Source organism: Lactuca saligna, chromosome 9, assembly GCF_052625555.1.
Source record: "Lactuca saligna cultivar CGN05327 chromosome 9, ASM5262555v1, whole genome shotgun sequence".
Lineage (NCBI taxonomy): Eukaryota > Viridiplantae > Streptophyta > Magnoliopsida > Asterales > Asteraceae > Lactuca > Lactuca saligna.
In genome coordinates, this window is record NC_136425.1 from 7,133,459 (window position 1) to 7,147,930 (window position 14,472).

Sequence of the window (14,472 nt, forward strand, 5' to 3'; positions counted from 1 at the left end):
AGCTTGGATTACGGCATACCTCTTCTAAGTTATAAAATAGTTTGTTGGGTCCTAGCCTTAATATTTCATATTGGGTGTCATATTAAGGACTTTAGATCAACTATCTTGAATATCTCCCAAAAGATGTCTGGTTTAGACATTTATGATCTTCCCAAATCTCTTGAAACAAGCATTCCTAATGAAGATGATGTCCCATGGATATCATACTTCTTTTTCCTCCTCCAATTATTCTCCCTAACCCACAAGTTCTTGAAAAATTTAAGGTCACTCGAACCCTATTGGCAAGACAAGGTCTAGGTGTGATCACATCTTGGAGATGTAGTCACATATTGACAAGCCGGGAGAGTTGGGTGTCAATGTCTTGAGAAAGTTGGTGGTTCAATCACTTTCTAAGTCACCTAGTGAGTTCCTTTGGGACACCTATGAAATAGACTATGACAAGACCCTAAATGATCTTATATATTGTTAAGATCAACTTCCTGAAACTTTATGGACATTGACAATGGTGACACTGGAAATACAGAAAAAAACATTCTCTTCCCAATGGAAAGGGATCGGCCATAGTCAACTCGGTTGAACAAATGGTAAAGAGAAAAACTAAGTCTGTGATAATCCCGTGTACCATTATCAAAGGATCCATATGTTTATATTGCCAAAGGAAGGGTCATTAGTTGCGAAGCTGCCAAATTTACCTAAGGATGTTAAGGTCAATAAGATTGACTCTACTTCAGGTAAAGTCCACTATCTAACTCTGTTAAGTTTCTATTCTGAGATTCCTGATACATGATGTGACTGGGTCACATGGTGATGTTTTAAGAATCAAAGAAAAAGTAAAGGAACTTAAAGAAAGAATATGTTGAATCTGATCGCATAGATGGATTTCTATCGCGTAGTTTGAAAAATCGGATTCTTGAGCTAATTCTTAGGAGTTATGAGATATTGCTAAAGAATAGATAACAACAAGTTTTTCATATGGGTTGTAAGGATAAGTTTTTCCGCATAGTTTTAAAATAAAAGAAAGTTTTTGATTTTATTTATTTTAAAATATCCTTACAATGGCATTTGAGGAAAAATTGTTGCTTATATGATTCCATTAATAGCAAGAGTGGAAATATGAAATTGATTCCTTCATTTGTGGTAATGTCTAAATTTACCAAACAAGGAAAGATTCTCATCATCCAAAGTCTCAATTGGACCGGGACTTGGAATCATGCAAATTCTATAGCATGATGAATGAGAACTTTCAAGTATTGGAAAATTAAGACTAATTACTTATTCACATGAATGTGTGAGTCAAGTAATGGACTAAGGGGTCGAGTACATAGTCATGTGCACTGATTAAGTCCACCACAAAAGATGTAAGGCTATTCGTCCTAGTTTACTAAAGCTCAGTAAATATGATTATACTTACAAGCTTAAGTGTAACTCTGAGACATTGGAAAAGGTTCCAATACATGGCAGAGCAAATAAGAAGAATCAAATTAGGCAGAAGGATAAAAGTTTCTCAAATCTGAAAAGATGGGAGAGTACTTTAGTATCAGTTTTGTGATCATCTTAATGATTAAGAAACCATATCAAAATTAGTTCTCTAAGGAAGTCTTAGTGCATTCGTATGACTAAGAAGAAGGGATCTTGAATTGTTGAAATGGTTAAATCAAGAAGATGAGTCATACTTCGTTCCAATACAAGTCTTAGAGTCATACTCCAAGATTGTAATTTGAGTGACATGTCCTTAAAGAAGGTTTAAAACACTTGACAAATGTAAGAGTAAAAGTTTTCTACTCTTGTACATTTGAAATTGGTAAGTTGTGATGTTTTGGATAAAACAAAGACCAACTTAGGCCAATTGTGTGAAGTGTTTGTCTTGATTAGAATCCACACTATCTCTTGGATGTTTGACAAGGGAGTCTTATAGGTCAAGAGGACAGTGGGAGTCTTAAAGGTCTTGAAAGTCTCAAGAACTAATCAAGAATAAAACCTAAAGTTCTTCACTAGCACACGACTTAAGGTTTATAACCTATCGTGTTGACATATTCTGTGCGCATTCCAGTTAGAGTTGGCTTTGCATATGAGTTCTTAGAGTTCTCAATGTGTTGCACAACAACTTGGAAGCAATGGTAGGCCCTTGAGCTACCAGGTGGCAAGAAATTAAGATTGAGTTCACTCCATATGAGTTTGGATTTGTCATTATCCTTGTCTTGTGACTATGGTTTTGACAATTCACATGGATAAGAACTCATACACCATTAAATCTAAGTGTCATAAGGTTTCTCTCCGATTCATGAAAATGATGGTGAGGAAACACTTCCACTAAGTAGATTTTAGCTAGATAGCAATTGTGATCTCAAAGTCGTTAGTGGAGCGTGTGTGGTTTACCGGCACACTAACTTGGACTTGTGAGAAATGGCAAAGGTCAAAACGATCAAGACTATGATTACGGCATCCCTTTTCATAGTTCTTAAAATTGTTTTGACACACCCACAAGCTATCTAAGGAAGGTGTATGTTTTTGATAAAGTTTTATCAAAACAATCTAGTATCAGAAATCTGAACTTTGGTAAGAAAGTCAATAAAGTATTGATTTCTAGAAGTCCAGTGATTTCTGAGTACATGTCAAAGCTAGTGGGAGCATAAGTGTTATGCTAATAATCATCATGTTTGTGGGAGCATGATAATTACGATAAGTATTGCAAGCTAGCAATGTTAATTATAGAAAACAAAAGGTTTCAATTGGGAAAAAGTTGTTTTGCTATAATTAAGGGAGAGGAAATTGTACTTCATCTCAAATCTATAAGCTTAGATCGTGAGGTTTTAATCATTTAGTCAAGGATATATATGAATTTCATGTTGGAATGGCTCAACATAAGGAAATTCTGTATATGGGTCCATTATTTGCGTTCTTAAATTCAATTATGATTACGGCATCCCTTTTCATAACCTGAATTATAAGAACTTGGCAAATAGAAATGGAAATGTTATAGCAAAAGACTGGTTTAGTCTTTATGTGAGACATCATGAATCGTGTCCCATATGCTTCGGATATAGGACCGGTTACATGTGCTATATTCATCCTTTCTAAAATTTTCCAAATGTCTAGGGCATTAAGAATGGAAAAGGTTTAGAACTGGATATGACTAAAAGGATTAAACAATTGTCGAGGACAATCTAAGGCTTACCAAAGATTGGTTACTCAAGGACAGTTGGAAGTATAGTGATAATTCTGGAAGGACCATATTGACATAATCTGTAAGGAGGCAACTCTTGTTCAGAAGTGATAGTCGAAATGGAATCTGGAAATGTTTCAAAGTTAGAATTTTCAATCTGTGTAAGATTAAGGAAACTTAATGCAAGAAGGATGGTTCCAAGGACTTGATCTCCTTTGGAATGCTCTGTAATGATTGTCGTTAAGTCTTTCTGACTTTGTGCATAATCATTACAAGAGGATCGATGCATATAAGTTTAGAACCTAACAGATTTCAGTAAATGGCATGAATTTGGAATTCTTGCATTTGCAGTAAGGATTTGGGAGTGTGAAAAGAGAATCATTGAAGTTATGTTCATTTGATCTAGTTCACAAAATAAAGATCATAGTCAAACATATTATGCATACTTGGTGTATGGCATGACTATTGTTTAGAAAACATAGTGTGCATGCTTGGATCATGGGACAACTATTGTTTTAAATTCAAGAATAATGTTGATAGCTGAAACAATATACAATGAATAATGTGTAATCATATGGTGATAAATAAAAGGAGTTTTATTTATATTCATAAGTTCTGAGACCATATTGGATTCAATTATTATTGTGTTTCACTTTGCATGTTTTGACTTCCCGAATAAACTAGGTTATTCTTCCGGAATGACTAAGTTATTTAAACCATCCACAGTCGGTCATATGTTGGAAGTAGATATGAATTAAGACTGTCATGGGTTGGCTTGTAGAGGTCTAAGATGTTGGACAAAGGGCTACAACACTCATGAGTGCTCATAAGTTCTGAGTATTGGATTCAACCCGCACTCATTGGAATCACTTCATGGATTTTATCACGAGTGATCATGAGACGATAATATCTTATATTCTTCAAACCTAGAGATATGAGTTGTTACTATGAGTTGGTTGTACATTGATTGCACGAAACTGCATTTGGTAACTCGGTGCTATAAAACGTGCCTTTGTGTATGATTCAACAAGTAGTAGAACAAGCCATATGAGTCGAAGTTTATCCATTCCTTTTACCTTCGGGATAAAAGCGATATCTGTGGGCCCCTCGATGATTTGATGATGACAAATGGAAGTGCTCGGCCGGGCCAGGACTGATTTGATTTGTTCAATTAGTCAGTCGTCATAAATCGGAAATCGGGAAACAACTAATGGACAGAGAGAATGATTATAATCCATGTCTCAGTCCATATGATATCTAGAATGGAGGAATATATGATCCCTTATCTAATGGACAAGTCATTGACAAAGATCAGAGTTCATCTACAAGGTCAGAGTTCGACAGAAGCTTTTGAGAGCTACGATTACTAGTTGGTTCCTGAAGTCATACGCAATAATAGTTTTAGACTTATCCAAGTGGGAGACTGTTGGATTAATGTCTAAGTCCATAACTATAATTGGTAAGACTTGACCCGACCCGGCATGGTCCATTTGGGTTGCATGGCATCATGCACTTGGATAGACTATAATGAGAGAAATAAGACACTTACGGTTATTAATATATTATAAGTTCTAGTATATTAATAATAAGAATAATGAGATTATTTAATTAGTATTGATCAAGAATTAATCTAGTATTAATTAAGTGATCAAAAGAAGACTAATTAAATATATGGGTTGATTGTGTAAATCATTCATTCTTATATATGTGGGCTTGTGATCCAAGATTCCTTATGTTGGACTAAGTCCATGGGGTGACCCATGGATACTCCATGGAGGTTAAAACCCATGGAGCATAAGGAATGGGTAAAGTCATGAGTTACATGGTGTAACCCTAATAGCCACCATATAAAAGAAACCCATGGCTCAAGAAATCGTGACTATGACTAACACTATGTGTATGTATGAGGGCTACACGATTTCATGAAGTGTTCTAATTTCTCTCTAAGTTATTCCAAGTGCTTATCGTGTTGTGTGAACCATTTGAGGTGTCACACTTGGGGCACTAAGCACTCAAGCTTCATGAAGACAAGCACCATTAAAGAGGTATGTATTCTATCTTGTTATATTGATATTTTGTATGCTAGATTAGGATAATACCTTGGATGTTCATATTTGCATGTATAATAGAGAAAACATAGATCCAAGGTATTTAGGGTTGCATGTACACTTAGGAGTGTTAGAATGCTCATAACCCAACACGAGCTACCCCCCGCGTAGCACCACCGAACGCCCAGCGTAGCGAGGCCCTCGAGCCTATAAAAGGGGGCCGAGGCTGCCCTCATTTTTCATACCAAAATCCTTTCTCTCTCTACAACCCGAAACCACCCATAAGCCCTAGTTAAACCCCTAGCACCCTAGGGAAGCCCCGAGGCTTCCGGAGTCCCGAGAAAAAGGAGTTTTTCGGTTTCAAAACGCTGCTCCAATTAAGTTCCGGTTTTCAATCAAATTCGCTGTAAGTATGCTACGCTTACGCATTTTTTAATATAGCTTTCAAATAATTATAGGAATGTTATTAGGTCCTTAAAATAATTATTTGGGCTATTATTATGAGTTATATTGAGTGTTATTAACGCTTATATAATAATAATAATAGTCAGATAATTAATTTGCCGCGGTTATCATTAGACTAAACCCTAGTGGTATCGATACTAGGTTTTATCGAAGGAATATCATTTTGAGAGTATTGAAGCGCTGCCTGAGTGCTGAGTCACCACCTAATCAGGTGAGTGCATAGTTACTTTCAACTTACACATAGATATGAAGTATTTTATATAAAATACGTGCTATGTGTGCATATTATCTGAATACTTGCTATCTATGCTAGATGAACGTTGTTATACATGTTTTCAATGATTTAAACTGTATATGTATTTTATATCTACGAAAAATGTTGGGGTAAAACATGGGTAGATGTAATAGGTGATATGTGATAAAATGATGAGAGACCTCGATGTTGTTGTTGTTGATCCAGTCATCTAGCGGAGTATCGATGACGACCACGGACTCTTCTAAACAGTCCAGTGGAACACTAGCAGGCTCGCAACCTGTAGGTGTTGTGAACGATGTGTTCACTAGTGTACTCCATCCCCCACATGGTTGCCTATTAGGACATTTATTGCTGAGGAATCCCCTTAGCAGTAGTGTCCGTCCCGATGATGATCCTTAGGCTAGGTCCCTTATGATAGGTGTTTAGGGACGTAAAGTGAGGATAACAGGAACGGGTAATCGGGTTATTGTTGATTGATGAAATTAATAAACTTATTTATTGTGGGTTGAAAGCCCTATGTGCTCACCAGGCTCCCAAGCCTGACCCACTTAGTTTTATGTACTACAGGTAGTGACGCATGAGCATAGGTGTGATGTTTTGGACGAGGGATTACGGATATAGGCATGTAGATATGAAATAATGTAGTAAGGCTTATATTGTACTGTTTATACTTTTGATCTGTACGAACATGACATCCCGAGTCTTTTAATGAAATACATTTCTATGGAAATGCTTTTGATAAATCTTTATCATATTATTGTTTGAGACAAATTCCGTAACCCTTTTATTAAAAGATAACTATGATTTTGAAATAAAGTATAAACAAAACCGGTCTTTTCTGGCCGTGATTTTGGGGATGTCACATCATATCTCTAGGTTTGAAGAATATAAGATATTATTGTCTCATGATCACTCGTGATAAAATCCATGAAGTGATTCCAATGAGCGCGGGTTGAATCCAATACTTAGAACTTATGAGCACTCATGAGTGTTGTAGCCCTTTGTCCAACACCTTAGACCTCTACAAGATAACCCATGATAGTCTTAATTCATATCTACTTCCAACATATGACCGAATGTGGATGGTTTGAATAACTTAGTCATTTTGGAAGAATAACCTAGTTTATTCTGGAAGTCAAAACATGCAAAATGAAACATAAGAATAATTGAATCCAATATGGTTTTAGAACTTATGAATATAAATAAAACACCTTTTATTTATCAACATATGATTACACATTATTCATTGTATATTGTTTCAGCTATCAACTTTATTCTTGATTTTAAAACAATAGTTGTCCCATGCTCCAAGCATGTACACTATGTTTTCTATACACTAGTCATGCCACACACCAAGTATGCATACTATGTTTTTCTATGATCTTTACTTTGTGAAATAGATCAATTGAACATAACTCCAATGATCATCTTTCACAGTCCCAAATCCTTACTGCAAATGCAAGAATTCCCAATTCATGCCATTTACTAAAATATGTTAGATTCTAAACTTATATGCATTGACCCTCTTGTAACGATTATGCACAATTTCACAAAGACTTGGCACCAATCATTACAGAGTATTCCAAAGGAGATCAGCTCCTTGGAAACATCCTTCTTGCATTAAGTTTCCTAATCTCACACAGATTGAATAATTTCTAACTTTGAAACATTTCCAGATTCATTTTGACTATCACTTCTGAACAAGAGTTGCCTCCTTACAGATTATGTCAATATGGTCCTTCCAGAATTATCACTATACTTCCAACTGTTCTTGAGCACCCAATCTTTGGTAAACCTTAAATCGTCCTCGACAATTGTTTAATCCTTTTAGTCATATCTAATTCTAGACCTTAGATTATGTCAATATGGTCCTTCCAGAATTATCACTATACTTCCAACGGTCAAGAACCGGTATCCGTTACCTAGGATCGATGATCTATTCGATCAGTTGCAGGGGGCATCTTGGTTCTCTAAGATAGACATGAGGTCGGGTTATCATCAGATGAGGGTTCGGGATGAAGATATCCAGAATACTGCATTCAGAACTCGTTATGGACATTACGAGTTTGTGGTGATGCCTTTTGGGCTCACCAATGCCCCAGCTGTGTTCATGGATCTTATGAACAGGGTGTGCAGGCCGATGCTGTATCGGTCAATGATCGTATTCATTGATGATATTTTGGTATATTCGAGGTCTAGAGAGCAGCATGAGGAACATTTGAGGGAGATTCTTGGAGTTCTGAGATCAGAGAGGTTGTATGCCAAATTCTCTAAGTGTGATTTCTGGTTACGAGAGGTCCAGTTCCTAGGGCACCTTGTTAACCAAAATGGGATATTGGTCGATCCGGCCAAGATCGAGGCGGTGATGAGATGGGAAGTGCCGAGATTACCCACTGAGATCAGGAGCTTTCTGGGATTGGTCGGCTATTATCGGAGGTTTATTAGGGATTTCTCCAAGATCGTCGTGCCACTTACCAAGATGACCCGGAAGGGTGTTGCATTTTCATGGGGTCCGGAGCAGCAGTCCTCATTTGAGACCCTTCATCAGAAGTTGTGTGAGGCATCGGTGCTCGCACTCTCAGAAGGGATGGAGGATTTTGTGATATATTGTGATGCATCCATATCTGGGTTAGGGGCAATGCTTATGCAGAGGGGGCACATTATAGCGTATGCATCGAGGCAGCTGAAGCCTCATGAGTCGAGATATCCACCCACGACCTGGAACTGGGGGCTGTGATGTTTGCCATCAAGATTTAGCGACACTATCTATATGGGGTTCGGTGTACCATATACACGGACCACAAGAGTCTGAAGTACTTGATGGATCAACCAAACCTGAATATGTGCCAGAGGAGATAGTTGGATGTGGTGAAGGATTATGATTGTGAGATCCTGTACCACCCGGGCAAGGCTAATGTCGTAGCCGATGCGTTGAGCCGTAGGGTGGAGAGTTCCCCGATCCGAGATGGTTGTATGAGTTTGACGGTGATGACTCCGATATTGGACACCATCCGAGGGGCCCAGGCTGAGGCTGCGAGACCGGAAAACCAAAAGAGGGAGCGGGTTGTCGGGCAGGTATCAGAATTTGTTACCGATGGTCGGGGACTTATGACATTTCAGGGTCGGATTTGGGTACCGTTTGTAGGTGGGACGCGTACCATTTTGATGGAAGAAGCGCATCGATCGAAGTTCTCGATCCATCCTGGGGCTACTAAGATGTATTTCGACCTAAAAAAGGAGTATTGGTGGCCCTGTATGAAGAGGGATGTTGCATGGTTCGTCGAGAGGTGCCTGACTTGTCGTCAGGTTAAGGCCGAGCACCAGTGTCCGCATGGTAAGTTGTAGCCGTTGGAGATTCCTGAGTGGAAGTGGGAACAGATTACCATGGAATTATCACCAAATTGCTAAGGACTGCGAGAGGGGTCGATGCAATTTGGGTGATTGTGGATAGATTGACGAAAAGCGCTCATTTCTTGCTATCAGCTAGAGCTCTTCTACAGAGAGGTTGGCGAGTTATATGTGAGGGAGGTGGTATCGCGGCACGGGGTTCCGATGTCGATCGTTTCAGATCGGGACATACGATTTACTTCCAGGTTTTGGAAGAAGTTTCACGAGGAGTTGGGTACGAGGCTGCGTTTTAGTACCGCATACCACCTGCAGATGGACGGACAGAGCGAGCGGACGATTCATGTGACATCCCCAAAATCACGGCCAGAAAAGACCGGTTTTGTTTATACTTTATTTCAAAATCAGAGTTATCTTTTAATAATAGGGTTGCGGAATTTGTCCCAAAACAATAATATGATAAAGATTTATCAAAAGCATTTCCATAGAAATGTATTTCATTAAAAGACTCGGGATGTCATGTTCGTATAGATCAAAAGTATAAACAGTACACTATAAACCTTACTACATTATTTGATATCTACAAGCCTATATCCGTAATCCCTCGTCCAAAACATCACACCTATGCTCATGCGCCACTACCTGTAATACATAAAAACTGAGTGGGTCAGGCTTGGGAGCCTGGTGAGCACATAGGGTTTTCAACCTACAATAAATAAGTTTATTAATTTCATCAATCAACAATAACCCGATTACCCGTTCCCGTTATCCTCATTTTACGTCCCTAAACACCTATCACAAGGGACCTAGCCTAAGGATCATCATCGGGACGGACACTACTACTAAGGGGATTCCTCAGCAATAAATGTCCTAATAGGCAACCATGTGGGGGATGGAGTACATCTGGTGAGCACACAGTTCAAATAAACACCTACAGGTTGCGAGCCTGCTAGTGTTCCACTGGACTGTCTAGAATAGTCCGTGGTCGTCATCTATACTCCGCTAGATGACTGGATCATCAATAACATCTATAACGAGGCCTCTCATTATTTTATTTTGTCACACAACAACTATTACATCTACCCATGTTTTACCCAACACATTTTGTAGATATAAAATACATATATAGTTTAAATCTTTGAAAACTTGTATAAAATGTTCATCCAGCATAGATAGCAAGTATTCAGATAATATGCACACATAGCACGTAATTTATATTAAATACTTCATATCTATGTGTAAGTTGAAAGTAACTATGCACTCACCTGATTAGGTGGTGACTCAGCACTCGGACAGCGCTTCGATACTCTCACAATGATTTTCCTTCGATAAAACCTAGTATCGATGCCACTAGGGTTTAGTCTAATGATAACCGTGATAAAGTAATTGTATGACTATTATTATTATTATATAAGCGTTAATAACACTCAATATAACTCATAATAATAGCCCAAATAATTATTTTAAGGACCTAATAACATTCCTATATTAAAACATAAGCTAAAATAAAGATAGGATAGGTACAACTCACTTACAACGGGTTTTTCTCGAAAACCGGGCTTCGCTGGAGCAGCGTTCCCGAGCCGAAAGGCTCTTTTCTCGGAGAAAGAAGAGGGGTGAGGGGTGAGGAAATGAGGGAACTCGGCACCTCTATTTATAGGGGTGGAATCTGTGTGACTCGCCGAGTAGGGGGACCTACTCGCCGAGTTGGTCCATGTGGTGGCCTTCTGGTGGTGCCACGTGTCCAATTCTGGTGGTGTCACATCACCCCCTATCGCGTATCAGCCCTCAAACTTAGAAAAATCATAACTTTCGCATACGAGCTCTGTTTTCGATGTTCTTTATATCCACGCATAGGTAAAATCAAGATCTACAACTTTCATTTAGACTCCATCGGCTAATTCTCGACCGATGTCAAATTTAACAGTAGGAGGCGTTTAGACTGTTAAATGACCGCGAAGAGTTCATAACTCCTTCATACGGACTCCGTTTTCGTCTGTCTTTTTACCGTTGAGTTCCTATTAATGAGATCTTCAACTCTCATTTAGGTCACGTAAGCCAAAAACCGCTCGAACTAAAATTCAAGTTTCAGGTCGTGCGCTGCTAAGCCGAATCTTAGAAAAATCATAACTTCTTCATACGAAGTCAGATTTGGGCGTTCTTTTTATCGATGTTCTTAGTTTAACATATTATACGACTTTTGTTTAGATTGCTAAGGCTAAAAAGTCTTCTATCGTAAATTCACTATTTACGTCTCCCGGTGCCGTGCCGGTTTTGCCGTAAAACTTCGGTGGGCCATAACTTCTTCGTTATAGCTCGGATTTCGGCGTTCTTTATATGTACGGAAACCTTGAGACATATTCTACAACTTTATGTAGAGATATCGGGATTATCTCACACTTTAATTTTGACGCTCATTTTTATTCTTTATTAAATACATTTATAATTAAACAATAAACACACAAACACACATAATTCACATAATACTCAAATATTTCATATTTATTACTTCAAAAAGAGTTACAATAGTTGACCTAGACTATTACATTGACAAAAATGCTTAGCCCTGAAAACCCGGGCGTTACAATTCAGACGCTCGAGGATATGATCCGAGCGTGTGTTTTGGATTTTGGAGGGAGTTGGGACACCTATTTACCCTTAGCAGAATTTTCGTACAACAACACCCATCATTCGAGCATTGGTATGCCACCCTTGTGAGCTGTTGTATGGGAGGAGGTGTCGAACCCCCATCTTCTGGGGAGAGGTGGGGCAACGGGTAATGGGTAGTACGGAGATTGTGCTTCAGACGACCGAGCAGATACAGCAGGTCAGGCAGAGATTGTTGACTGCTCAGAGTCGCCATAAGAGTTATGCGGACAGGCGTCGGTCCGAGCTCGAGTTTCAAGTTGGTGACCTTGTACTCTTAAAGGACTCTCCTTGGAAAGGAGTGATTCGATTCAGGAAGAGGGGCAAGTTGGTACCTCGATATATTGGACCTTTCAGGGTAATCGCAAGGGTAGGCATGGTAGCCTACCGGTTGGATCTACCTGCAGATCTAGGTCAGATTCACGACACCTTTCATGTGTCACAGTTGAGGAAATGTATTGTCGACGAGTCGGCAGTGGTGCCATTAGAGGATATTCATGTGGATGCAGGCCTGAACTATGTTGAGAGACCAGTGGTAATTAGGGATCGAAAAGTTAAGGTTCTGAGGAACAAGGAAGTACCCTTGGTGCAAGTGCAGTGGCAGCATCGGAAAGGGTCCGAGCTGACATGGGAGTCCGAGTCGGAGATGCGGGAGCAGTATCCAGAATTGTTTTCGGTATAAGACTTCGGGGATGAAATCTGGTTCAAGTGGGGGAGAATTGTAATAGCCCGAAATTCAGGTACCACTAATTAGCCCTTCATCTTTTTATATGTTGTCATTTTGGGCCTTTGTGCTGGGCGTACAAGGACTACGTTGCGCGTACTCGCGCGCCTCATTTAAACACGTCATCACCCGGGTACGCTGGCGTACCCAAGGTTACATCGGGCGTAACCGGTCCAGACCCAAAAACCCTAATTTGGTTGTTGGCTATAAAAGGAATGAGATGGATTGGTTCCTCAGCCATCATCCTTCAGAAAGAAACCCTAAGAGAGTTATTCCTTCGTTCATATCTTATTTGTGAGTGTTCTAAGCTTTGAGGTGTCATTTCAAGGTAGCAAAAGAGAAGAGGAGTCCATTGTGGAGGCTAGAAGTTGGTGTTCAAGTGTAGATCCGTGAATAGCAAAGGTTGGAGCTTCTTCCTAAGGTAAAAAGTTCAGATCTTGCCTTGTAGTTCTTGTGGTATGCTTTATGAACCATTTTCTAGGGTTTTGGTCCCAAAGACGGAGACTTTATGAGCAAGTAGTCTCCATTGGCTTAGATCTATCATATTTCTGGTCCATTTGAGTTGTAGGTTCATAAAAATGTAATCTGGGACGTGAATGATTAGCCATGCATGAGATCTAGAACTTTTGAGTTGAAAAGGAAAGGTATTAGGGAGTGTAGGAGCCTTTACAGCCATGCCAAGGCTTAAAGGTTTCGACTTTATGGGTAAGGAGGCTTAAAGAGAGCCGGATTTAGAAGTTGAATAAGTGTCTTAACCATTTAAGACCAGAAATGAAGAGTGGTTGAATCTGGGTGTTATGCTGGGCGTAACTCCCAGTACGCGCAACGTACGGGGTTGAGACCCTGATTGTGGATCAGGGATGTACGCCCCGCGTACATAAGTCGGTACGCTCCGTGTACTGTGATATGTTGACTTTTGTTGACTTTTAGGGTTTGGGTCAACATGTGGACTTTGAGTCGAGGAAGGGTAAAATGGTCTTTTACCCCTCTGAGGAATAATAATAAGGGTGAAGCCTAGTCTTAGAAGTCTATATTAATTAGAATGATATTTTGTTGTGATTAGGAGGGGTTGGGTCTTCGTTTCAAGATTCGGAGATAGCGAGCACGTGAGATTCTAGACTTTCCACGAGGTGAGTTTCCTCACTATACTGTACCCAGAAGGGTATTATTGTGTGACCGGAAGGTCGGATATGTTATGAGTTATATGCATTATATATGATAAGTTAACCGTTTGTATGTGCTATGTATGCTATGCTTGATATGGGCCGGAAGGCATTATGTTATGGGCCGGAAGACATATATGTTATGGGCTGGAAGGCGTTGTGATGTGGAACGTAAGCTCGACACGGGTAGGACCGGAAGGTTTACCGGGTCGGGACGGAAGTCCCCTGAGACACATGGACCGAAAGGTCAGGGCCTGGAAGGGCGTATGTGCGTAAGTAGTATTTTGGGGGATTCACTAAGCTTTTATGCTTACAGTTGTTGTGTTACGTGTTTCAGGTGCTAGTGAGGACCGTGGGAAGGCGTCGGCGTGATCTGTACACACTATCGGAGGATTTATTTATGATCTTGGGATTTACACGATTTGTATTATGTTATGATACATTAGATTTTATGACTTGATTTGGATGAACCATCTTTTAACAAATGAAAAAAAATTGTTTTGAAAATTCACGTTGTTACACTTAATGAAATTAGGTTGTTTTTGAAAAGTTTAAATTGGTTGAAATTTTAGAGCGTTACAAGTTGGTATCAGAGCCTTGGGTTGAGTGAATTGGAGGAACATTCGTTTGGTTCCAGTCTCAAATCAAGGTAAGTTTTCAAA